Here is a 23,227-nt window from a genome sequence, read left to right as displayed (position 1 = left end):
ATTTGGCATTAATGTGATCTTAAACTTACTTTCCAAATTTCTTATATTCATAGAATACACCAGAGACTCCTTACTATGTCATATTACTAGTTCTGAAGTTGATTAATACCAGGATAGGCCTGCTTAACACAGTGGCCTTTGCTACAGGTTTTGAGAATTGACAGTAAGATAGAAGAGGCTTCAATAAAAATTTTCTTCTTCAGAATACAGAGTTCTTATATATTTTTATTTTTAGAAATAAAAATATTAAAAACTCATAGTTAAAGTAAAAGAAGTAGTGAATTGTATAAGAAATGTTAATAACAATATGCAAAATAAGTCATAAAAAATTAAAGCTTTGTGACTGATATTTGTTACTTACAATATTAACAGAGGAATGAAATACAAATTAAAAATGGGAGGGGAGGGAGGGATAAGGAGGGGGAATGTGAGCAGGAAAATGGTTGAATGAGATGAATATCATTACCTAAGTACATGTATGACTGCACATATGGTGCGACTCTAAATTGTGTACACCCAGAGAAATGAAGTTATTCTCTATTTATGTATAATGAATTGAAATGCATTCTGCTGTTATGTATAACTAATTAGAACAAATTTTAAAAAATAAAATGGAAAGAATTTAAAAATAAAAAACAATAATGTAACTAAATAAAACAGTAGAGAAAAACTTCTAACTACCCTCTTGTCCAACAAACTGACAAGAATCAGAAGATCTTCCAGGGTGTTGGTCCCTGCTTCTTGATGCTATTGAAATATTTGACTTTGGAAATAAATATGTTGCTCTATAGTGGTGTTTCTCCAATTTGAATAAATATATAAAGCTATATTAAAAGCGAAAAAAGTCTCAGTCTCTCAATGTTCAGTTTTAAATTATTTTGATGATAATGTTACTTAAATATGTTCCAACATAAAACAAAGTGTAAACTCCTAATGTTATAGCTTTTATATAACCATAAACTAAAACAAATGTATACATTAAATAAAAGAAAAACTGCAAAACCAATAAAATCCAAATTAACAACATTTATTTAAAATGTCAACTGAGGGTTTTTCTGAACTAAATTGCCACTTGCTGTAGGAATATGTTACTGACTGCCATGCTGCAAATTCTTCTGAGTCAGTATTTCTCTACTTCCCAGGTCCTTTGAGGATTAAATTTCCTACCACATTTCCTCTATTCAAGGGGCTGTGGAAATTTTATTTGTAAAGCATGCTGTGAATCAATGGGCTTTCACTTGGCACAAAGTCATCTTTTACTTATTAAATTTGCCTTTTTTCTTTTCTCATTACCCATAGACAATTAAAGTCATACTTCTGGTGCTAGCATAATTGTAAATACAAACAAAAATGCTGATTCTGACAGAGTTTGGAGTTACTGTATATAAATTGGTCATCTAAACTATCTGAGTATGCTTAGATTTTATTATATTATTGAAATAAATATGGATAAAGACATACCTAATTCAATATCAACACTATCTTGGTTTAAGTTAAATACAGAAGGATTTGCTAAAAAAAAAAGTGCACAAAAAACAAAGCACTAAAAAGAAATGAACATAGGGCACAGAAAATACATTTATTTTAATGCAGAAAGCTGGGAAAGTTGTATTACAGGCCTACTATCTTTTTTTCCATTCATTACAAGAAAAACCTTTATAGAGCATAAATCCTTTATAAGTATAGTCTTACAGAACTTTTCACATACAGGTCTATGATTCAAGGTTACACTCTCAAGAAGACAAAACAGACTAAGACCATTGCCCAGCATATCAAGTATCACAAAAGGTTGTGAGGACTATAATGGATGTATGTATATAGAAGCTGCTTGCACAAATTAAATTAGGGGCCTTAATAAATGTTATTTGATGTGCACATTTGCTGAAATATATATCTGACTCATTGAAATTAGTCTCTGGGAGAAGACTACACACTAATAGTGCATCTCAAACTCAAGGGAAAACTTAAAAGTGTCTCATATTTCAACATTCCATTAATCTATTTCCTTCAGAAGTATTTTCAAAATTTGTTGATTATAGTACTTTGGATACAAATTTCAGAATCTAACTTTAGATAACATTAACAAAAAATGAATTAATATGGAGGACAAAAGCCTTTTCTCAAAATGAAATTATAGAAGAATAACATAGCCACGACACAAGTTGAAAACCAAATGATCTCTATAAATGGAGAAAGAATGAAGATTCCCTTAGCCCAGCCAACTACAACTATTTTTGTGGTCTTGCTGAGGTGAAAGTGGCCTTCGATTAGAGTTATTTCTGGATGTCACATGTGGAATGTTGAAGCAGATTTTTTTCATCACTATTAAATATAAGAAATGCTATACGATCTCAAGTCTACAATGTAAGCTACTACCTCAAGAATCTAAAGAAGATTTATTTCTTTATTTCTTTTTTTAAAGTAAAAGGAAAAGAAAGAAATATCTTATTCTTGGAGTGAGGGTATGATGCAGTGGTAGAGCACTAACTTAACAAGTGTGAAAGCCCTGAGTTTGATCCCCAGTACATAATGAAACAAAAAACAGTTTTTAAAAAGACCAATAAATTGTCTATATTTATCTAGAACAAGAGAAAAGGTATCAATAAAAAATTACTAAAAAAATATTATAAGAATTACTGAAAATACTACTGGTATTCAAGGGAAGAAAATAAAATACTAAAAATAGCCTTATGACACTGTTTTCAGCACTATATGAAATGTATACATTTCTTTAAAGATAGAAACTAACAGGCCTCAAAAAGATACAGATAAGTAAAAGAGTCTATTGAAATTTAAAGTTACTGTTAAAAGTCTTTAAACAAAGAATATCTCTTGCCTAAATGGCTTTGATAGTGCATCATTCCAAATGTTAAAGAAAAATGTCAGTTCTACACAAATTTTCCAAAAATAAATGAATAACCTCCCAACATATATTATAAAGAAAGAGTTTCTCTGACTTGCAAATGAGATAAAGACATTATAACAAAATGTCCCTTAAGAACTTCCACAAAAATACCTTATATAAAAAAAAAAAGTACATTAAACCCAGCAATATACAAAAAGTATTATAAGTTCATCCCGGGGAAACTAAATTAGCTAAATATCTAAAAATTAATTATTAAAATTACACTTTCAATGGATAAATTTTAATCCACATGATCACCTTAATATATACAGACAATTGTTTTATACAATTAATAAGTTTATTCACAAAGATAGGAAATTTCAATAGCCAGGATAATTCCAAAAACAAGAATAAAGTTCCTGAATTCACACCATGTAATTTCAAGATTTACCAAAAAAAATTATCAAGTCAATCAAAAGAATCAAGACCCATTTTATGTGATCCATAAAGAAAAAAAAAAAAAAAAACTCACTTTAGCAGGGTGCAGTGGTACACGCCTGTAATCCCAGAGGCTCAGGAGGCTGAGGCAAGAGGATCAAGAGTACACAGCCTCAGCAAAATCGAGGCACTAAGCAACTCAGTGAGACCCTGTCTCTAAATATAATACAAGATAAGGCTAGGGAACATGGCTCAGTGGCAGAGTGCTTCTGCATTCAATCTCTGGTAGCTCTCACCCCCTAAAAATACACCTTACTTTAAATATTTTAAATATGAGGAAAAAAATAACATAAAGATATGGAGAAAAATATACCATTCTAATGTCAATCAAAAGAGAGCAGCTATATTAATTTCTGAAAAAGGCAACTTCAGAAAAAGAAAAATTATCAGGGACAACAATAAACACTGTATGAAGAAAAAGAAAGAAATTCATCAAAAAGGTATAACAATCCTAAAAATAAATGTACCTAACAACAGTACAGCAAATATATCTGATAAACTAATAGAAATTCAAGGAGATGTACAAACATATTATGAGAGATTTTAACACATCTCTGTTGGTAATTGTCATAACCACTAAAAAGAAAATCAGTAAAGAACAAACTACACTATCAATCAAATGGATTTAATTGACATTTATAAAATTACTCATTCAAAAAATAGCATATTATGCATTCTTGGGAAGCTCATAAGGAACATTCACCAGAATTGACTATATTTTGTCCATAAAGCATCCATTAAGAAATTTATAAAAATAGAAATGATACAATATGTGCCCTTAAATATAGGAGTTATACAAAAAATAAATAACAGAAAGACAGATTGAAAAGACCAACATATTTGGAGATCAAGAAAAATATTTCTAAATAATATATGATTATGAACAAAGCCTCAGGAGATATTAAAATATAAATATTTTGTATTTAAATATTATTATACTATTGAATACATACTTTACAAAGGGAAAACTAAAATTAAACAAACTTCCAGGTTAAGGTAACTAGAAAAATAAAGGCACTATAAGCCCAAACACAAAAAAATATAATTAATATTAGAGCAAAAATCAATTAAATAGAGAGCACAAAGAAAGACAGAAAAACAATGGAAACAAAGCTCATTCTTTGCATATGTCAATAAGATACATCTAGCTCAGCTGAACATGAGAAAAAAAGAGAAGATACAGTTTATTAATGTTGGAAAGGAAGGAGAGGTCTTCATTTCTTATCCAATGAATGTTAAAGGACAATAAAATTGTGAACTGCTTTACACTCACAAACTTTAAAATTACATGAAACAGAACATCTCTTTGAAATATATAAGCTCTCAAAATTCACACAGGTAAAATAAACAATCCAAATAAACCCAATTGTAGTTATTTTAAAAATTGGACAAAAAATAAATAAACGTTCAAAACACAAAGCACCAGATCCAAATGATTTCACTGGGAAGTTTAATCAAATATTTAAGAAAGAAATGACACTAATTCACTGTAATCTTTTCCCCAAAAATATAAACAAAAGAATAATTTCTAACTCATTCTATGAGGCCAGTATTACCTAAAATTAAAGCCAGAAAAAAGGCATTATAACAAAGGAAAATTGATTATTATCTTTTGTGAACACAGATACAAAATTTCTTGACAAAATATTAGCAAATGAAACTTAACACTGTGTAAAAAGAATTATACATTATAAACCAATGATATTTATCCCACAGGTAAGACTGATTCAATATTTAAAAATATGTTAAAGTAATTTATCACATCAAAAGATTCTAAAGAAAAAAGTTATATAATCTTATCAATAGGTGCAAAAAAATTAATAAAATCAAGCACCTATTCAAGATAAAAATTCCTACATACTAGGAATAGAGGAACATCTTTAGCTTAATGAAGAACATCCAAAAAATAAAAAATAAAAAGAAACAAAGAAAGAGAAGGAAAATCTACCACTAACAGTTTTCCTAATGGTGAAACAACTGGACACTTTCAATCTATGATTCCAAACAAAGAACTGTTTATTCCTATTCAACATTGTACTGGAAGTCATTGCTAAGGCAATAAGATGTGAAGAAGAAAAAAAGAAATATATAGAATGGGAAGGAAGGAAGAAAACTCCTATTCACAGATTTTTGAGGTAGAAAATGAAGAATCAACAATAGCAACCATAACAATACAACTCCAGGAAAGAATATAGGATCGTATCAAGGTGCAGGATAAAAGGTTCATGTCCACAAGGCAATTGCTTCCATATATACCAGTAGTGAATACTTGGAAATTTAAGTTAATACTTAGGTATATATATCTAGCAAAACATAAAAACATCCACATGAGAAAAACTACAAAAGTCTGATAAAAGAAATGAATGAACCTCTGAATACCTGGACAGATATCCATGGTCATGAATAGGACGACTCAATATTGCTAAGGTGGAGTTGCTTTCCAGCTTGCACTATATACTCAGTGCCATTGCAATTGAATTTGCAGATATTGAAAAACTGATTGTAAATTTTATAAGGAAAATCCAAAGACCCAGAATAACCAGTGCAACACCAAAGAAGATTCAGATTCAGAAGACTGGTGCTAACCAACTTCAGGAGTTACTATAAAGCTACAGTCATCAAGGCATTGTGGGATTGGTAAAAGAAACAATAGTAAAACAATGAAACTCAATAGATGCCTAGAACCACACCCCCACAAATATAGTCAACTGACTTTTGACAAAGTAGTAAAGGAAACCCAGTCTATTCAAAAATGGTCCTATAACAATCAGTCATTTGTATGCTGAAATAAAAATTTCAACACAGAATTTATGCTTTAGAAATTAAACCAAATGGATGTTAGACCTAACATAAAATTTGTAATTATAAAATTTCTGGAAAGTAAAATGGGAAAAATGTAGGTAATCACTAGTTTGATAAGTTTTTATGTACAACTAAAGCACGACCTATGAAATAATTTTTTTTAAAAAATAAGTTAAACTTTATTAAAATTTAAAACTTCTGGTAAAATTTTTTTGGTCTTCTAAGTATAGAATCATATCATCAGCCAATAGTGCTAATTCGAGTTCTTCTTTACCTATCCATATCTCTTTAATTTCCTTCAAAAATTTAAGACTTCTTTGCCAGGAAAGTCACTGTTAAGAAAATAAAAAGAGGGGCTGGGGATGTGGCTCAAGCGGTAGTGCGCTTGCCTGGCGTGCATGCTGCCCAGGTTCGATCCTCAGCACCACATACAAACAAAGATGTTGTGTCTGCCAAAAACTAAAAAATAAATATTAAAATTCTCTCTCTCTCTCTCTCTCTCTCTCAAAAAAAAAAAAAAAAAAAAAGAAAAAGAGAAACTTAGACTGGAAGAAAATATTTGCCTAATACAAAGATATTTAGAACTTAATGATAGGATAACAAAAACAAACAAAGGCCTCCATCAAAGATTTATAAATCACAAAAAAACGTTCAACATCTTATGTCATTATATAATTTCAAATTAAGAAAAGATATTACAACACACCTGTTAGAAGGTCTAACATCCAAAACTCTTGAGAACATCAAATTCTAGTTAGGCTATGGACCAGCAAGAACTTATATTTGTCACTGGCAAGAATAAAAAAATCACAACAGAAAAATATAAAGCTAAACCCAGCCTCAGCACATAATTTAGCAATTGTGCTCTAAGTTTCCAATGTGAGGATGAAAACCGTGTCCATAACAAACTTGCATATAAATGTTTCAATAGCTTTATATATTATACCAAAAATTTTTAAACAACCAAGATGTGCTCTGATAGATGAGTGGATAAATAATCACTGGTTTATAGTTTGCAATGAAATATTATTCCACAATTAAAAAATAGATTAATTCATGTAGGAAACTGAAATGGAGGAAGCTGAAATGAATCTTAAAGCCAGTCTGAACTGTAGATTATAATTATGCGATAAAATCTCTAAGAAAAGGCAAAGTGAAAGAAATAGTAAGTTGAGTTATAGCCAGAAGTTTGAGGGGAATGGGGTTAAATAGGTAAAGCACAAGGCATTTTCAAGGCAATGTGTTCTGCATATTACTATAAAAGTAGATAAATGGCAATATGCTTCTGTGAAACCCATGGAACTGTACAACCCAAAGTGAAACTTAATGTAAACTACAGACTTTCGTTAATAATACCACCAAAATCAGCATGTCGTTCATACTAATGGAAGATGTTGGGTATATGCAAAATCTGTACTAGTTGTTCAGTTTTTCTTTAAACCTTAAGGTTTTAAAAATAAAGGATATAAATTTAAAAATGAGTATCTGATTGATGTTAACCCTTTTGAAAAGAAACCAAGCTTAAGAAATAGTAGGAAGATGGCATTTGGCTAGGTACATTAATTTTAGTGATTTAGTATGAATCTAGTATATTTGATGAATATCATAATATGAATGATTTCACAATTTTGTGTGAAAATAACCTAGTCTATTTTTTAAAAATATGTTATGATAATTTTGTTCTTTTTAATAATTACAATCTAAACAAGGAACAATGCACAGGTTTAGGAGAACTGACTTAATCTGATACCAGGTTCTCCATTTTCATTTAGCAAATACCAGATTTTATACAGTAATCTGTTTCAATATTATGAATATATTCACCTATCTTTTAAAAACTCATTTTAATATAACTGAGCTTCTTTTACTGGTTGAATCTTGTCAAGACTTAAAATTTCATGTTCGGCTAATTAAAAAATACCATGAGAGATACATTATCAAGTGTGATAAGATCACCCATCTAATTATAGAGGATGACATAGTGGCTTACCTATATTGGTGTTTCAGTTACTTCAAGGAAAGAGAAAAGCAGGTGTCTAAAGGGTCCATTAGATAAAGAAGTGATTTCTTGTAAATTCAAAATAAATTCAATGCCAAGCATCCCTTCTGATGAAAATAACTTCTCACGTATTTTCTACTCACTTTTAGTGCATCTAGAAAAAGAAAGTGGGTCATTCAAACCTAGTATAAATGACCGATAACATGCAAAGGGTGCCATGGCTTGATCTCAGCTTAAAGTTCTAAACCTCTGCTGTGGGACAGTTTTCAAATGGAAAAAAAATCAATCTCTCCTCTCTCTTCCCTGCCCCTCCCCATAGAAGTATGCTTTAACATTCTTTCGTCAGACTTCTTTTACTATAATAAGAATTTCCTTGATAGGTCTTAAGGCATTAAATTAATTATGTGATAATATTTGGGGGTATCCAAATTCATTTTAGGACATTAAGAAATAGGCAAGGAAACAAAGTTGATCGCTTATTTAATTGACTTTTATGATTGTGAAACAAACTGCAATGTAAGAATTCAAGTGAAGGCAAATATCAAAGTCTTTTTTAAAAAAATTTTTTGTAGTTGTACATGGACAGCATGCTTCTATCTTATTTGTTTTATTTTTATGTAGTGCTAAGTATCAAACCCAGTGCCTCACACATGCTAGGCAAGCACTCTGCCATTGAGCTCCAGCCCCAAAGTCATTCTTTAAATACTAGATATTACATCACTTTCCATATTTGTATATCATACATCAGTAGTAATTAAGGCATATTATTAGGTTAAGGAAATGAAATTCAAAAATATTAATCATTTTTTTTTCGAGTTTGAACTGTTTTGAGAATGGAAGATAATGGGTTCAAAGAAAATAGAAGTCAGTTCAGAATGAATGAGAGGCTGTTTCTAGGTTATAATCATCTTGGGATTTTTTTTTCCCACAGTATCAGGAAAATCTATGATGCCTCTTAGAATTTGGAATCTATCAGTAGTAGCACTACCAGTCAATAGACACAGCAAAATTTCCAACATGTTTGAATAGATAGATGAACAGCCTCTTTGTATTTTATATGAGTTCTAATAGTAAGAGAAAAAGAAATTAGGAAAACAACAAATAAGATAAAAATCATACCTTGACTTTACAATTGCTTAGAAAGATCCTCTACTTAACCAAAGTAATAACACACACACAAACACACACACACATACACACAAAATCCGTCACAAGACAGATATTTTTTTATGAAAGTATATACACATATGTGTGTCTGTTTGTGTATATACGTGTGTCCAATGTGTGAAAGATACTGATCTCAGGGATGAATCTTCAAAAAATGATGTCAGCTTTGTTTTCAAGGAAGTAATTATTTGTTAAGGAATTTATACAATTAAAGTACAACAAAATACCTAAATGCAGTCTTCATGACTATTTTTGAAAGGAAGACAGAGTAAGAAATTCTGCCTAAAGTCAAGAAGAGTTCATGAGAAGGACAGAGACATCAAGTTGAATATGAACAGGAATTCTTAATAGAGTATATATTTGGAACACAGGTATTATGATAAGAGATTTTTTATTTCTGTAGTGTCTGTTGTGATATTACCTTTTTCATCATGTATGCTGGTAATTTGAGTTTTCTTTCTCCTCTTTGTTAGCATGGCTAAGGGTTTGTCAATTTTATTTTTTCAAAGAACCAACTTTTTGTTTTGTCAGTTTTTTTCAATGTTTCCTTTGTTTTAATTTCGTTGATTTCAGCTCTGATTTTAATTATTTCCTGTCTTCTACTGCTTTTGGTGTTGATTTGTTCTTCTTTTTCTAGGACTTTTAGATGTAGTGGCAAGTCATTTGTTTGTTGACTTTTTTTTTTTATTTTAAGGAATGAACTTCAAGCAATGAACTTTCCTCTTAGTACTGCCTTCATACTGTCCTAGAGACTTTGATACATTGTATCTGTGTTCTCATTCACCTCTAACAATTTTTTTAATCCCCTTGATGACTTTTGCAACCCATTGTTCATTCAGTAGCATATTATTTAGTCTCCAGGTGTTGAGTAGCTTTTATTTTTTATTCCATCATTGATTTGTAATGTCATGCCATTATGATCTGACACAATGCAGGGTAGAATTTAACTTGTTTCAGATATGACTTAAATTGAAATTAGAAAGCCATTTCAATTAGATAAATTTGACTGAAAACAACCACTCTTCATCTCACCATTAGTATTTGCTATTAAATGCTTTTCAGTCCTCTTCCTCTTCTTCCACCACCACCTCCTCCTCTTTCTCTTTCTCCTCCTCCTCTTCCTTCCAAATACTGGATTTCTCCACTGATCATCTATCTTTGTTTCAATTGACTTTGAATTGTTTCAGGCCATCCTTCAGAAATTATTTGTCAGGATAGGGTTATTTTCAGTTTACTCTATTTTAACATGAGATTGTTATTATAACAATGGATATTTGAAGGAACCTAAAGGACAGTTAACTTAGTGTATTAATCTGTTGTCAGCATACTATATTGACTTTTCTTCTGGAGAAAACCAATTACAAAGCCAATGTAACCCAAAAGGGAGATCTTGGTTCAAACCACTATTCCCCATATTTAAACAAAGAAAATGTGTGTGCGTGTGTGTGTGTAACAGAGGCTATATTTGTTTGTTCTTTTATACTTTGCACCCCTAGAGAATTCTAGTATGCAGTACATACTTGATATTTAACATTAGGTATTTATTTTGGTATTTATTGTTTTACCCATTCTCTTTCTGGTGGGTTGAAACCACTCAAAATAAGCTTTAGTCTTAGCATTACATGATAGATACTGTAAAGATTTTATGTTAGGAAATATCTGGAGATTCTGACAATTCAAAAACTTCTAAGTACAACAAACGAGTTTTATATATACAATATATATACAATAGGTCAAAATTTTTAAAAGACCAGGATGGACTCATGCATAAATGTATCATCACCTCCTACTCATCAAATCTTTTTTATGTTTCTCTTTGTAATTATCCAGTGTTTGTTATCCAGAAGAGTTCCCAGCAAAATCTAGCCTCTATATTTTCATTTTTTTTAGTTGTTGATAAACCTTGATTTTATTTATTTATATGTGGAGCTGAGAATCCAACCCAGTGCTTCACACATGCCCAGGCAAGTGCGCTACCACCGAGCCCCAGCCCCAGCCCAACCCTCTATATTTTCTTAATGCATAGTGTTATCCCAACAATTCTTAGTCTTTTCTCACCCACAATTTATAAAACATACCATTTCCACTTGCATATCTACCTCTTCTTTTTAGTACATCCATAGTGCCCAACAGGAATTCTTTAGGTAAGGCCTGCAATCAGAAGCTTAATGCCAGAGAAAAGTGAATATTTGGTTTTATTATAAAATAAGAGTGAACATTCATTGTCATTTTTTCCTTAGAAATTTAAATATGGAGAAAAATCAATAACACAATAAAGCAACTGGAAAATACCCATTTTAATTAGCATAATAAAATTAGGAAATATATATTAAAATTGTATCTCTTTCTCTTCTCCCAAAGCACATGAATACATAAATGAAGAGATAAATACATTTCTTCACTAAAGCCCTAATATGTGGCATTTTTCTATTGAAAGTATAAGTATATGCACAAACTTCTAATGTACCATACAAAGTAGGTGGATTCTAAGTATTAAGTCATCAATTACAGAGTTTCCCTTACGTTCTCCAATACCTGGGCCGATTTATCAGATGTGCTTGGCCATAATTACCATAGGCCATGCTAAAAATTAGAGGACTAGACCAAGGGCCTTACTGTACTTAGAACTTTTTCAGTTGGCTTTATACTCTACTCACCTTTTTATTTCACTTAAGTTCTAATGTATTTACTAAGTGTCTAAGATATTATGTCATATAAAATGAAGTAAAGATCAATATTCCCTCTGTTTCAGTATCTCATATTTTAATAGAAATGGGGTCACACATCTAAGTGGACTATAGTGTGTGTGTGTGTGTGTGTGTGTGTGTGTGTGTATCTTGATAAGGATTCTACTAGCAACTGATGAATTTGTATCAGCCAGTTCTGGGATCTGAGATGAGAGCAGCAGAGTGGTAGAACCAGAGCAGGACACTGAAGGAGTCCTCCAGCACTGTAATCCCTCTAGGGGCGTCACCCTGTACTCATTCCTTGTTTGTACAAGCCCTTGTGAACGATAAATAAATTTCAAGTAACAAGTTGTGTGTAATAAATAAGAGTCATAGAGGAGCGAGATAAGACAGGGAGTTTAACATGAAGTGCACAAAGTCACAGATGTTGGAGTTGGTTTACTCTCTTCCATTTGTGTTGCTTCCTTTCTCTATATTTTGCCACCTGTCCCCTTTCTCTCTTCTACTTGTTTTTAACCTTGATTTATTGATGAAACATCTATCTATAATCAAAGTTTATCCAGGCTGTATATCTTAATAAGTTCTGGTTATGGAAATGTATTAAACAAGATACAAAAGTAATAACATGGAATAAAAGCTTGGTGAAGATAATTTCATTAAAATTAAAATTTATTTTTATCAAAATTCATAAGATACCATGAAGTATGTTATTGTAAGATTTGAAAAATAGAAAGGAGGATTTTCTACCTAGAAACTATAAAGGATTTATATCCAGAATGTATGAATAAATTTTAAGAAAAATGAAAGCACAGCAAAAAGACCTGAGTGTTATTTTACAGAAAAGAAAATGTGAACAACCTATGGAACAATAAAATTTATTGTCCACATAAATTTAGAAAGTTCCACTAAATAGATTTAAGAATTTTTCCAGGGTCAGATTATCTTTAAATTTCCAGAAATTTACTCAAAGTTATACAACTGGAAGAATGTTCCTCCTTAAGAGAACAATAAAGTCATTATGTATTTGGGAAATAGATGAAATACAAGTTTAAAAAGAATTACTTAAAATAGGAATTCTTAATTGCCTATAACATTAAGAAGAAGAGCAATTTGATTTTAAAAAAACACTAGCTTTCAATTTATCACCTTCTGATGAAATCTCAGGTGGCATTGGCTCATTAAACAATATTCTATTTAACCTGCAGCTATTCATTCACATTCTGTGACAGTCTCAATTCCAACAACTCAGTTTTTTTCTAATTTGACTAGCATTCAATTTAATCCTCTTTGTTTGTTTTCTACTTGCCTACAGATAAAATCCTAGCTTGGAAACTTTTCTTGGAATCTAAACTCACAATCTTTTGGCAGAAGTCAAAGTCCCTAAGCCCTTCAGCCTTAACAGTTTAGGCTTATTCTCTTAATTCACTCAACTTTTCACCAATCCTCAAATATGCCAAACTCCCTGACTCCAGTTTGGCCCGAGTTTTTGTTTTGCAAATGAAGATGTACACTTTCACTTTGTCTGACAATCTCTTATTTTGGTGCATTATAAGCACACTGGATCTGTTCTATAAACATCAGCTTATTAAAACACACACACACACACACACACACACACCACATTAAAACTACCTAAAATAAATATAAATTGCTTTAAATTCTGTACTGCAAGTGCATGAATGCTAATTATGATATGCTTTTTTATGTGCATTTGATTTTACATAATTTAAAATAAGGAAAAATCAATAGTAAAAGTGTATAATAATATCATTTCAAACAGTAGTTATTTTTCCCTTTAAGTATTTTTGCAGTATTTTTTCATATACATAAGAAAATTAATATTGGTAGCTTGTAATGTTTTTGCTAATGTTATCATTGATCATATTCATAAGATAACTTGTGAAGAAAAAATGCTTTTAAACTTTTAGTCAAGAAAAATCAACAGAAATGAACAGAGTTTGTGATAAGAAATGATTCACAACTTAAAGTGAAGAACTCCACTTAAACTGACTAATACAGGTACTTAAAATTATCTATTATATTTTTTAGAGATTTTTAAATACCTTTGAAATGATACATCAAAGGCTTTCTGATCACAATGTTTGGCTGATGAGCACAAATTCATATATTGATCTCTTTCCTTTGACTTCTAAACTAATAAACATTTGTGGGCTTGTCTTTAAATATGTTTCCTAATTATATAATTAAAATAATTACTTGTAAAATTAGATGGGACCCTTGGGAATGTCAGCAATTTTTGTTTTGTCTATAATTTTGGATGATTTAGATCATTTTCAAGTCAAAGAAGGAATTATTTAAAATACAAATTCACCAGAAATTAATTGTAGAAGGATTTAAAATGCACATATTTTTGACCTTTAGAGGAAATGTCTACAAAGACTTTGGAGAGAAAATGTAACTATTCCATAAAATCTCATGTGAAAATAGAGATCCAAAACCTAACTATAAAAGTATAAAATTTATGCCAGGTAGTTTCAGATTGTAATCCTTCCTACCAGCATGCAATATTTCCATTTGCACACAATCATAAATACTACAAAGGAGGTATATCTGCATAGAATATAAACATGAATTTTGTTTTTCAGTTTTTTTATGGAATTGTGCTGTCAAACTTGTATATGACAAATCAAATTCTCTTCTGGTTATTCATTATTATATAAATTCTGACATGAATTATTTCCATTACATAGTTCAACAGATTCTTCTTCTGATATAAGTGGTTTTGAAAATTAGAATTATAAAAATAAAAATAAAAACTCACTATTTTCCTGAAACACTATAGTCTTTGTCAAGATGTTATAAATTATAAAACCAATTATTAATATATTAAAATTTGTAATAGCCTCCTGAAAAAATAATATTAGTTCAAAACACAAACTAGAAGTATTAAGTACAATATTTAAATCCTCCTTTATATTTTTACAAATTTCTTCAGCATTTTTTCAACTGTGATTTAAAACTCAGCTATTTGTTTTTGCTTGGTGACTTTTCCGTAACTAAAAGTTTTAAGTGGAAATTTTAAATTACCACAAACCTTATATGGTCATTCAACAGTGATCAAATATCCTGATATGTTTCCCTATTAAATGTGCTCTCCATTCTGGAAAACCCCAACTTTCCATCATTTGTGAAGACCAAACTCATGGTCTTACCTCACAAATCATGGGAACATAGGAGGAGAGACAAGAAGTATATTTCATTACTCTGTTCACTATCTTCCTTACCTCTAATCCATTTTTTTCCCTCTTGTACTGATAGGCATATTTCTACCCATTACATTATGATAAAAAAATGCAGTAGAACAAGTGATTTTAAAAAATTAAAAATTGTAGTAGAGATGAATGGAGCTGATGGAGAAAATTATTCAGGGCTATTGTCTTGTTTCAGGTATAGAGTCACAACAAGTTGGCTAGATCAAAAGTTGGAAAGAGAAGCTGATAATGTTCAAGACTAAGAACAATTAGAACATGTAGAGACTACTGGGATCTAAGAAGACAAAGTCTAACTCTTGAAGGACTCTCACCACCTCCAACCTCAATACCCTGAGAGACTTTAGCAGAAGCTGATCTTTTAGCACTAGACACCTAGGACTCTAAAGCTGATGGAGGAGATGTAGTCAGAGCCACCCTAAAAAATGGTTCGGCCTACTACCCACTTTCTCTAGAAAAAGAGAAAATGTTAACCTCATATGTAAACATGCAATTCCTCATCAAATCCTTTTATTAGTATACTTACAATAGAATTAAAAGTTATTTTTCCTCCAGATGCACATTCACCATTTTATTTCACGTTATTATCATAGTTTAATTTATAAGCAAGTCTTTCATGACCCTAGTTGTAAGCCCATCTCAACCACAGGGACTCCATGAGGCTGACTTGCCCCAATCAAATTCATCAATGGTTTCTCTTGATAATTAGAATGAAATTCTATGCTCTAAGTCCTTTCCCACCCATTTATCTAACTTCTTTCCACTTTTTTTTTCACTTTACTTCACCCTTGCAACACTGACTTCCTTTATGCTTTTGAAATATTCTGTGATTTTTATCATAAATCTGTTGTTTTACCTGTCAGACTGATCCTTCCTCAAGCTCTTTATAAAGAGCTTGTATAATTCTATCCTTCAAGTTTCATTTTATATGTTGTGTTTTTGAAAAGGTATTTTCTAGTTACCATATTTGTAGGAAATATCTCTTACCTCTCATTCCTTTATACACACATACACAACACACATTAAGGTGTGCACACGTACGTGCACACACACTCACAAGAAAAGGCTCTATTCTCTTATATTTTTTCCAGGACTTATAATAATGGAACTTATATTTTCATGGAAAAGTCCTAAAATAAGAAAACAGTATTAATTTTTATATGATTTCAAAATAATATAGAGTATATGATGTATCAAGTCAAAATTCCAAGTGAGGTTATCATTTACATTTTACTATAATAACTATCTTATCACATTTATAAATTAAATAACTATTCATTTTATATCTGTGTTCTCCATTATGCTTTTTTTAAGTGCTAACTACAGAGCTCAGATCCTGACAACATCAAAAGATGTTGGTTATTGGGCTGGGGATGTGGCTCAAGCAGTAGCGCACTCGCCTGGCATGCATGCGGCCTGGGTTCTATCCTCAGCACCACATACAAACAAAGATGTTGTGTCTGCCGAAAACTAAAAAATAAATATTAAAAAATTCTCTCTCACTCTCACTCTCTCTTCTTTTTTTAAAAAAAAGATGTTGGTTTTATGTGTAAAGAAATTAATGGAAAAACTCAGAAATTCGTGCTGAGGTGGGAATATTTCTCTCTCTCTCTCTCTCTCTCTCTCTCTCTCTCTCTCTCTCTCTGTTAATACCTTATTTTATTTATTTTTATGTGTTGCTAAGGATCAAACTCAGGGCCTTGTTTGTGCTAGGTGAGTGCTCTACCACTGAGCCACAACCCCAGCCTCTGAGGTTGGAATATTCCTGAAAATTAAGTGCTTCAGGATCTCCTTGCAAATGTGATTTAATGTTTACCAAATGGTATTGTTTTCATTTATTTTTTTTACTAGAAATGAAATTAATTTCAAATACTCACACAAAGGAATTTTCATGGAACAATTCAAATATATTAAAACACATTTACAGATAATTCTTATTTACCTAAATTGTTATAGTTTCTTCCATTTGAGCATAAAATACACAGAAGCATGAAATTTACTCTGAAATATATTCTTAAGTACAGGTGATGGAAAAAGAGAAAGCACTAATAATTAACTTTATTCTACATTTTTTTTAGTCACTGACTTTTTGTACTTTTAAAGAAACTGAGTACAAACCAATTCAACATATGTTTTTAATATATTTTCTTTTACCAAAGGCGTGCCTAAAATATTGTAAGTTATTAAACTCTATGGACAGGGGTGTTTTGAAATGCACTAGAGGGGAATATATGCAAGCACTGAGTCAATGGGTTAATTTGACAAGTATCTTAGAGACTATTCAAATATGTGGTTCTGAGCTATTTATTTATTTAGTCAGTTTTTTTGCTGCTATGACTAAAGGACCTAACCAGCACAATTATAGAGGAGAAAGAGTTTATTTGAGGTCTTATTCCTGAGAAGGCCGGCTCTATTCCTCAGGGCTCGAGGTGAAGCCAAATATATGGCAGAGTATGTGGCATAAGGAAGCAGATCACATCATGGTGATCAAGAAACAGAGGGATAAAGAGAGACTCTAGTTCCAGATACAAAATATATAACCCATAGCCACACACCCAATTAACCACTTCCTCCAGCCCCACCCCACCCGAGCCACCACCCAATCAATCCCATCAGGGATCAATTCACTGATTGGTTTAAGACACTCACAATCCAATCATTACTCCTCTGAACCTTCTTGCATTGTCTCACACATGAACTTTTGGGGGACACCTCATATCCAAACCATAACTAATAAGCCATTGTACAAAATAGCATTATTTTATTTCTCTAAGCTTATTTTCCTCCTACAAAGACAATTTATTTTGTGGATAATTTCAATACTCAGTGATGAAGTATGTTTGCTAGTCACTTATCAATCATGTGTCTAGAATATTTGGTTCAATTTGTTGTACTAACAAGATAAAATTGCAATCTTGTTAAATTAGTTCTTGCAATGGTCAAATAAAACAAAATCAATAAATAAGGATTTTCAAGAGCCGCTTTGTCTTTTTTTTCTTTTCAGTAAAAGAATAAGTCATTATAATTTAATTCCATTTGATTATCTTTCAGTTTGATTTTTCTCTTATTTAAGCAACATTCAGCTGATTCACCATTGTGTCCCCAACTGTTTGTTTGAAACCAGTAATAGTTTAAAAAAGTACCAAAAATGAACAAAAGTCCTAAGTATTTTTATTGTATTTTACATTTTAATTCCAAACTACTTTTATTTTAGACAGTAGACATTTATGAATTCATTGGAGACTAGAAAGGAGTTTTTTTTTCCTAAGCCTACCTGGCTGAACATAGTATGTATGAATCTTAGAAAAAGTAATTCATGCCCAAGATTGAACTTGGTCTTCTCTCAATTCATGGTTTCAAACAGCTTATCTTGCCTATTGATTTCTTTCTCCCCTGAGCTAGCTAATCAGATCTCTTCATCCCAGCCCTCAAATCCCCTGGCTGATGTTCATCGTCCTTCACTCTCTTCTACTGCTTTGTCTCTTTGAATGTCTGCTAGTCTCTCATCCTTTACTCTCCAGTGCTACTTCAAAGTTTTGCCCATTTTTTCCTCTTCAGAAAAAAACATCATGCCCATTCAATTATTTGGTAACATAGAGTTAATAGTCAAGTACTTCAAATACTAGAGATCCAGGATGACTAAGCTGGTAAACAGCCACATTGCCTCTGGCTCTGGGAGGAAATGTTCTTTCAGAAATCAGGCTTCTTTTGAGAGTAGGCAGCAGAAAGTGCACAAAAATGATCGACTCTGTTTAGAACCAGACAAACCAATTTTCAAATCCCTATTCTATTATTTAAAATGCAGGTGGGTTTTAAAAGAAATTTTTCTTACCTTTCTTAAAAAGTTAAATCATGACCATCATTCAGATAAACATGAATGGATCATTAAAATTTTATTCTCATTAATGAAGAAACCAGGAACATTATCGAAATGAGTTCAAAAGAGAATCCAAGGATGCATATATAGATGGTTTTTATGTATGGTGTGTGTGTACACACAATCTATCTGTATGTACATGCTACATGCACACACCACACACACACACATACACACAAAGCCCAGGTATATTTAAAGGTGTATTTTTGTAATTTGCCATTTTTAAATTAATTTTCTGATTTTTTTGAGAATGCATTCAGACTCTAAGGTAAATGGGTTTCATTTTTAATAATTGGTTCAGAATATAGAAGGTACGTTTTGAAGTGAAATTCTACTGATTTTGTTTCCACTTTTCCAGCATACCATTTCATCAATATTACAATGTTGTTTTGGCTGATCAGTAGAGGATGCCTTGAAAATTCCCCATTTTTCCTACTCACACTTGGAGAATAATATGCCAGGTTACAGATTTTTAACTCATTATAGAAGACTACTAAGGTGATGTTCAGCAAGAAAAATAGTCATGCTAATTTAGATATTCTGCTTAATGAATATATCACTGGCAACATTAAATATCAAATGTACTAGTTATAAAAACTCAATGATCAGCAAATTACAAATAGGTATCATTAATGGCAAATGAGCATCTCATTATGTATAATTTGGCAATATTTCCCTGAGGAACACCTGTATTGCTTTCAAAAATAGTGCTCTTTAGGTGGTATTGTGAAATTGGTGAATACATTTGACAATGTTGAATTTTATGAGAGCTCTGTGAGCTTGGAAAATCGTCAAAATTAAGAACCCGGACCCAATTCTCTTGTGCTTTGGAAATGACACACTGCAAAAACAAAACAAAACACAAAAACACCCTGCCCCATGCAACTTGGATCAGACTCCTGGGCACCCTATTTGCTTGTTACAAGGCAAGACACAAATCTTTCAAAAATCCATCTTTGTCTCATAAATGATTAGCTGAACTGTTTGCTCCCCTTTGTCCATGGGGGGAAAAATGTTGCTAACCAAACTCTGGTTAAGTTTGTCTTTCTACAAGGCCCCTAAACTTCAATCCACCTCAGCCTGAGCAGTGAGGTAGTGCCTCCTGAGAACAGGCTGACCTCATAATAAAACATTCTCAGATCAACTGTGTGATCTTGCTACAAGTAAACCATTTCCATAAACCTGGTTCTGTGTAGCCTTGTTTAATCTTTCCATAAAAGAAACTCACTTATTGTCTAATGCTTGAGACAGTTGTAGACCTTAACATCAGAGTATATTCCCTACTGCAATCGTTCTTTTATAACCCTCCTTGCTACATTTATTTTAAATAAAGCCTGTCCTTACCAAGTCCACATTGTTTGTTTGTTTTTAGTATCTCAAACTCTTACACAAAGTATAAATCTGGGTTGGTTTCTTACATTTCATTCAGTCTTGTGTCCTTCCCACTCCCATGGTCTTCTGGGGTTCCATTGAACATAACATTTGGTTTTTAAATAACATTTATTTCTCAAGATCCCTGTGCCCTATTCTTTGTATGCTTATCTATCTTTTGGATTACTGTTAAAACCCCATGAATATATATTTATAAAGTTCAATCTGTTAGAATAAGCTGGTACTTTTTCTATGCAATACAAATTATTTTCTATGCAATACAAATGATTCTGAAACTTTCTTCTGCAGCTTATTTTGGTACTGGGGATTGAACACAGAGATGCTTAACCACTGAGCCACATCCACAGCCCTTTTTTATATTTTCTTTAGAAACAGGGTGTTGCTGTGTTGCTTAGGGCTTCAATAAGTTACTGAGGCTGGCTTTGAATTTACAATCCTCCTGCCTCAGCCTCCAGAGCCACTAGGATTACAGGTGTGCATCACTGTGCCCAGTCTAATTTAGTTTTTAGAGTAAAATTATCAATAAATAAATGTCTGAAGACCTGAATTGTGTCTCAGTTCATCTATGATGCTTGGGGGCAATTTCCATGATTTCCTTGATCTTATCTATACATGATAATACTAATACAGATGATACTCATCTATCCTAGTAATCTGACATACACTTAATAAGGTCAGTCTATAACTATATTTTAAAATTTACAAACCAGTAGACACATGAATGTATTTTTAGCTCTACCTTAAACCCAATTACTTTCATTAAGACAATTAACTATGTGTAGGACATTTTCTCTCAGTGTTTGTATAAGTGTATCAAGAGTTTTTATTTATTAAAGATTATTTACATAGACTATACATTTTTAGTTACCTACTAATGATATGATTTTTTTTTATGGAACAGTCAGGTCAAAGCATTTGGAAATAGCAAGTCAAAGATTTTCCTGAAAAGGACAAACTCATCTTGAACCTATTGATCAAAAAAACAAAACAAACAAACAAACAAACAAAAACTAAGTACCAAATTAATAAGACTCAAGAGAGAAGGTGAGGATGAAGTTGCTGAGGAATCTATGTTGACTGAATGTTCCTTTATCGAGTGGAGAATCCACTAATATTTTGGAGAAGTGAAGTGCCAGTGAAAATAAACCAGAAACTAGTATAATCCCCCAGATATTTAAAGTATGGTGATGTCAAGGCAAGGTTACTAATTCTGGCCATTAGATTGGTAAGAAAGCTATGCTTAAGTCACTCAAAGTCAAAACATTTAAATATGTGCTTCCCCTATCTTAATATTCCCTTTTCATGGTGACCTTTGAGGTTGCATGCGCCATATGAAAAACACCTCTGAGTATTGACAGGAACATTTTATAAGTGGTCTTTAGTCTTTGTTGTTAGACCACTGAGGTATTAGGATGGTTTGATACTCCAGCATACAATAAATAGCTTGAATTATAAAAAGAGGATGAGCTAATATTTGGGCATATTGAATGGGAGTAGATTTTTATACTCATAGTGGCTCTTTTAAAGCCTGCTATAGAACAGGCTCTGAAGAGAAGCTGAATAAAGAAAATACCCACTAACTGGTAGCTATGACAATGAAGAAATTGATGTTGATGCTGCTGATGAGAAGGAGGAGGAAGAATGAGGAAGTGTTCACTTGAATTTAAATTTGGTGCTCAGAAGTCAGGTCTCCATGTGATGTTCAAATGGTAAATCATATTCTACAACATATTAAGAAGACTATACATCATGAACAACTTGGTTTTATTCCAAGGATGCAAGGATAGTTTACCATATACAAATGAGTATAAGTAAGTCACTGTATGAATAGGATTAAGAACAAAAATCACATAGTCATATTAATAGATGCAAAGAAATCTACAAAACTCTGCACCCATTCATTAAATAAACTAGGAATAGAAGGAACTTACATCAACACCACAGGGCTATCCATGACGACTCCAAAACCAACTCTCAAATGGAGAAAAACTGAATGCAAGTCCTTTAAAATCTGAAATAAGACAATAATGTCAACTTTCACTTCTATTTAACACAGTATGAGACATTCTAACCAGAGCAATTGAGCAAAAGAAGAAAATAAAAGGGGTAAAAGTAGAAAAGGAAGAATTCAAATTATTACTGTTGCAGATACTATGATCCTATACTTAAAGGATCCAAAATGTTTCACCAGAAAGAAGACTAATAAAGCTAATAAATTCAGCAAAGTTGCAGTTTACAAAATCAACATACAAAAATGAATAGCTTTCCTATATACCATTAATAACTTGGCTGAGAAAAAAAAAAACAGGAAAACATTATCATTCAAAACAGCCTAAAAACATAAAATAAAATACCTAGGAGTAAATCTAGCCAAGGAGGTAAAAAACTTCTGCAATGAAAACTACAAGATGCTGAAGAAAAAAAAAAGCTGAGGAGAACACAAAAAGATGATTAAATATCTTATGTTCATGGATGGCAGAATTTATATTGGTTAAATGGCCATATTACCAAAATTCACACACAGATTCAATCCAATCCCCATCAAAATATCAATGGCATTCTTCACAGAACTAGGGAAAACAGTTCTGAAATTCATTTGGAAGAATAAAAAACCCAGACAATCAAAGCAATTCTAAGTCAAAAAAGGAATACTGAAGACATCACAATACCTGATGTCAAATTATAATACAGTGATACAGTAATAAAAGCTTCATGGTACTGGTATAAAAA

The 23,227-nt window shown here is 31.7% G+C and overlaps 1 long non-coding RNA gene across 4 annotated transcripts in view; it reads right to left on the bottom strand.

The window, feature by feature from the left end:
* Nucleotides 1-13,602, bottom strand: part of LOC124075522 (uncharacterized) — a 105,636-nt gene extending 92,034 nt beyond the window's left edge. For 2 of the 4 annotated variants that reach the window (XR_009224397.1, XR_009224399.1), the window contains exon 1: nt 11,390-13,602. This is a non-coding gene — a long non-coding RNA (uncharacterized LOC124075522). Of the gene's footprint in view, nt 1-8,135; nt 11,350-11,389 lie in introns of those variants that run through there. The other 2 variants (XR_009224398.1, XR_006846085.2) reach the window with 2 other exon arrangements.
* Between the last annotated feature and the right edge of the window lie 9,625 nt (nt 13,603-23,227).

Source organism: Marmota monax, unplaced genomic scaffold, assembly GCF_021218885.2.
Source record: "Marmota monax isolate L192 unplaced genomic scaffold, Marmota_monax_Labrador192_F-V1.1 WCK01_AAM20220418_F8-fsc00391, whole genome shotgun sequence".
NCBI classification, from domain to species: domain Eukaryota; kingdom Metazoa; phylum Chordata; class Mammalia; order Rodentia; family Sciuridae; genus Marmota; species Marmota monax.
Note: the sequence above shows the minus strand (reverse complement) of the source record. Positions and strands in the feature narration are given on the sequence as shown.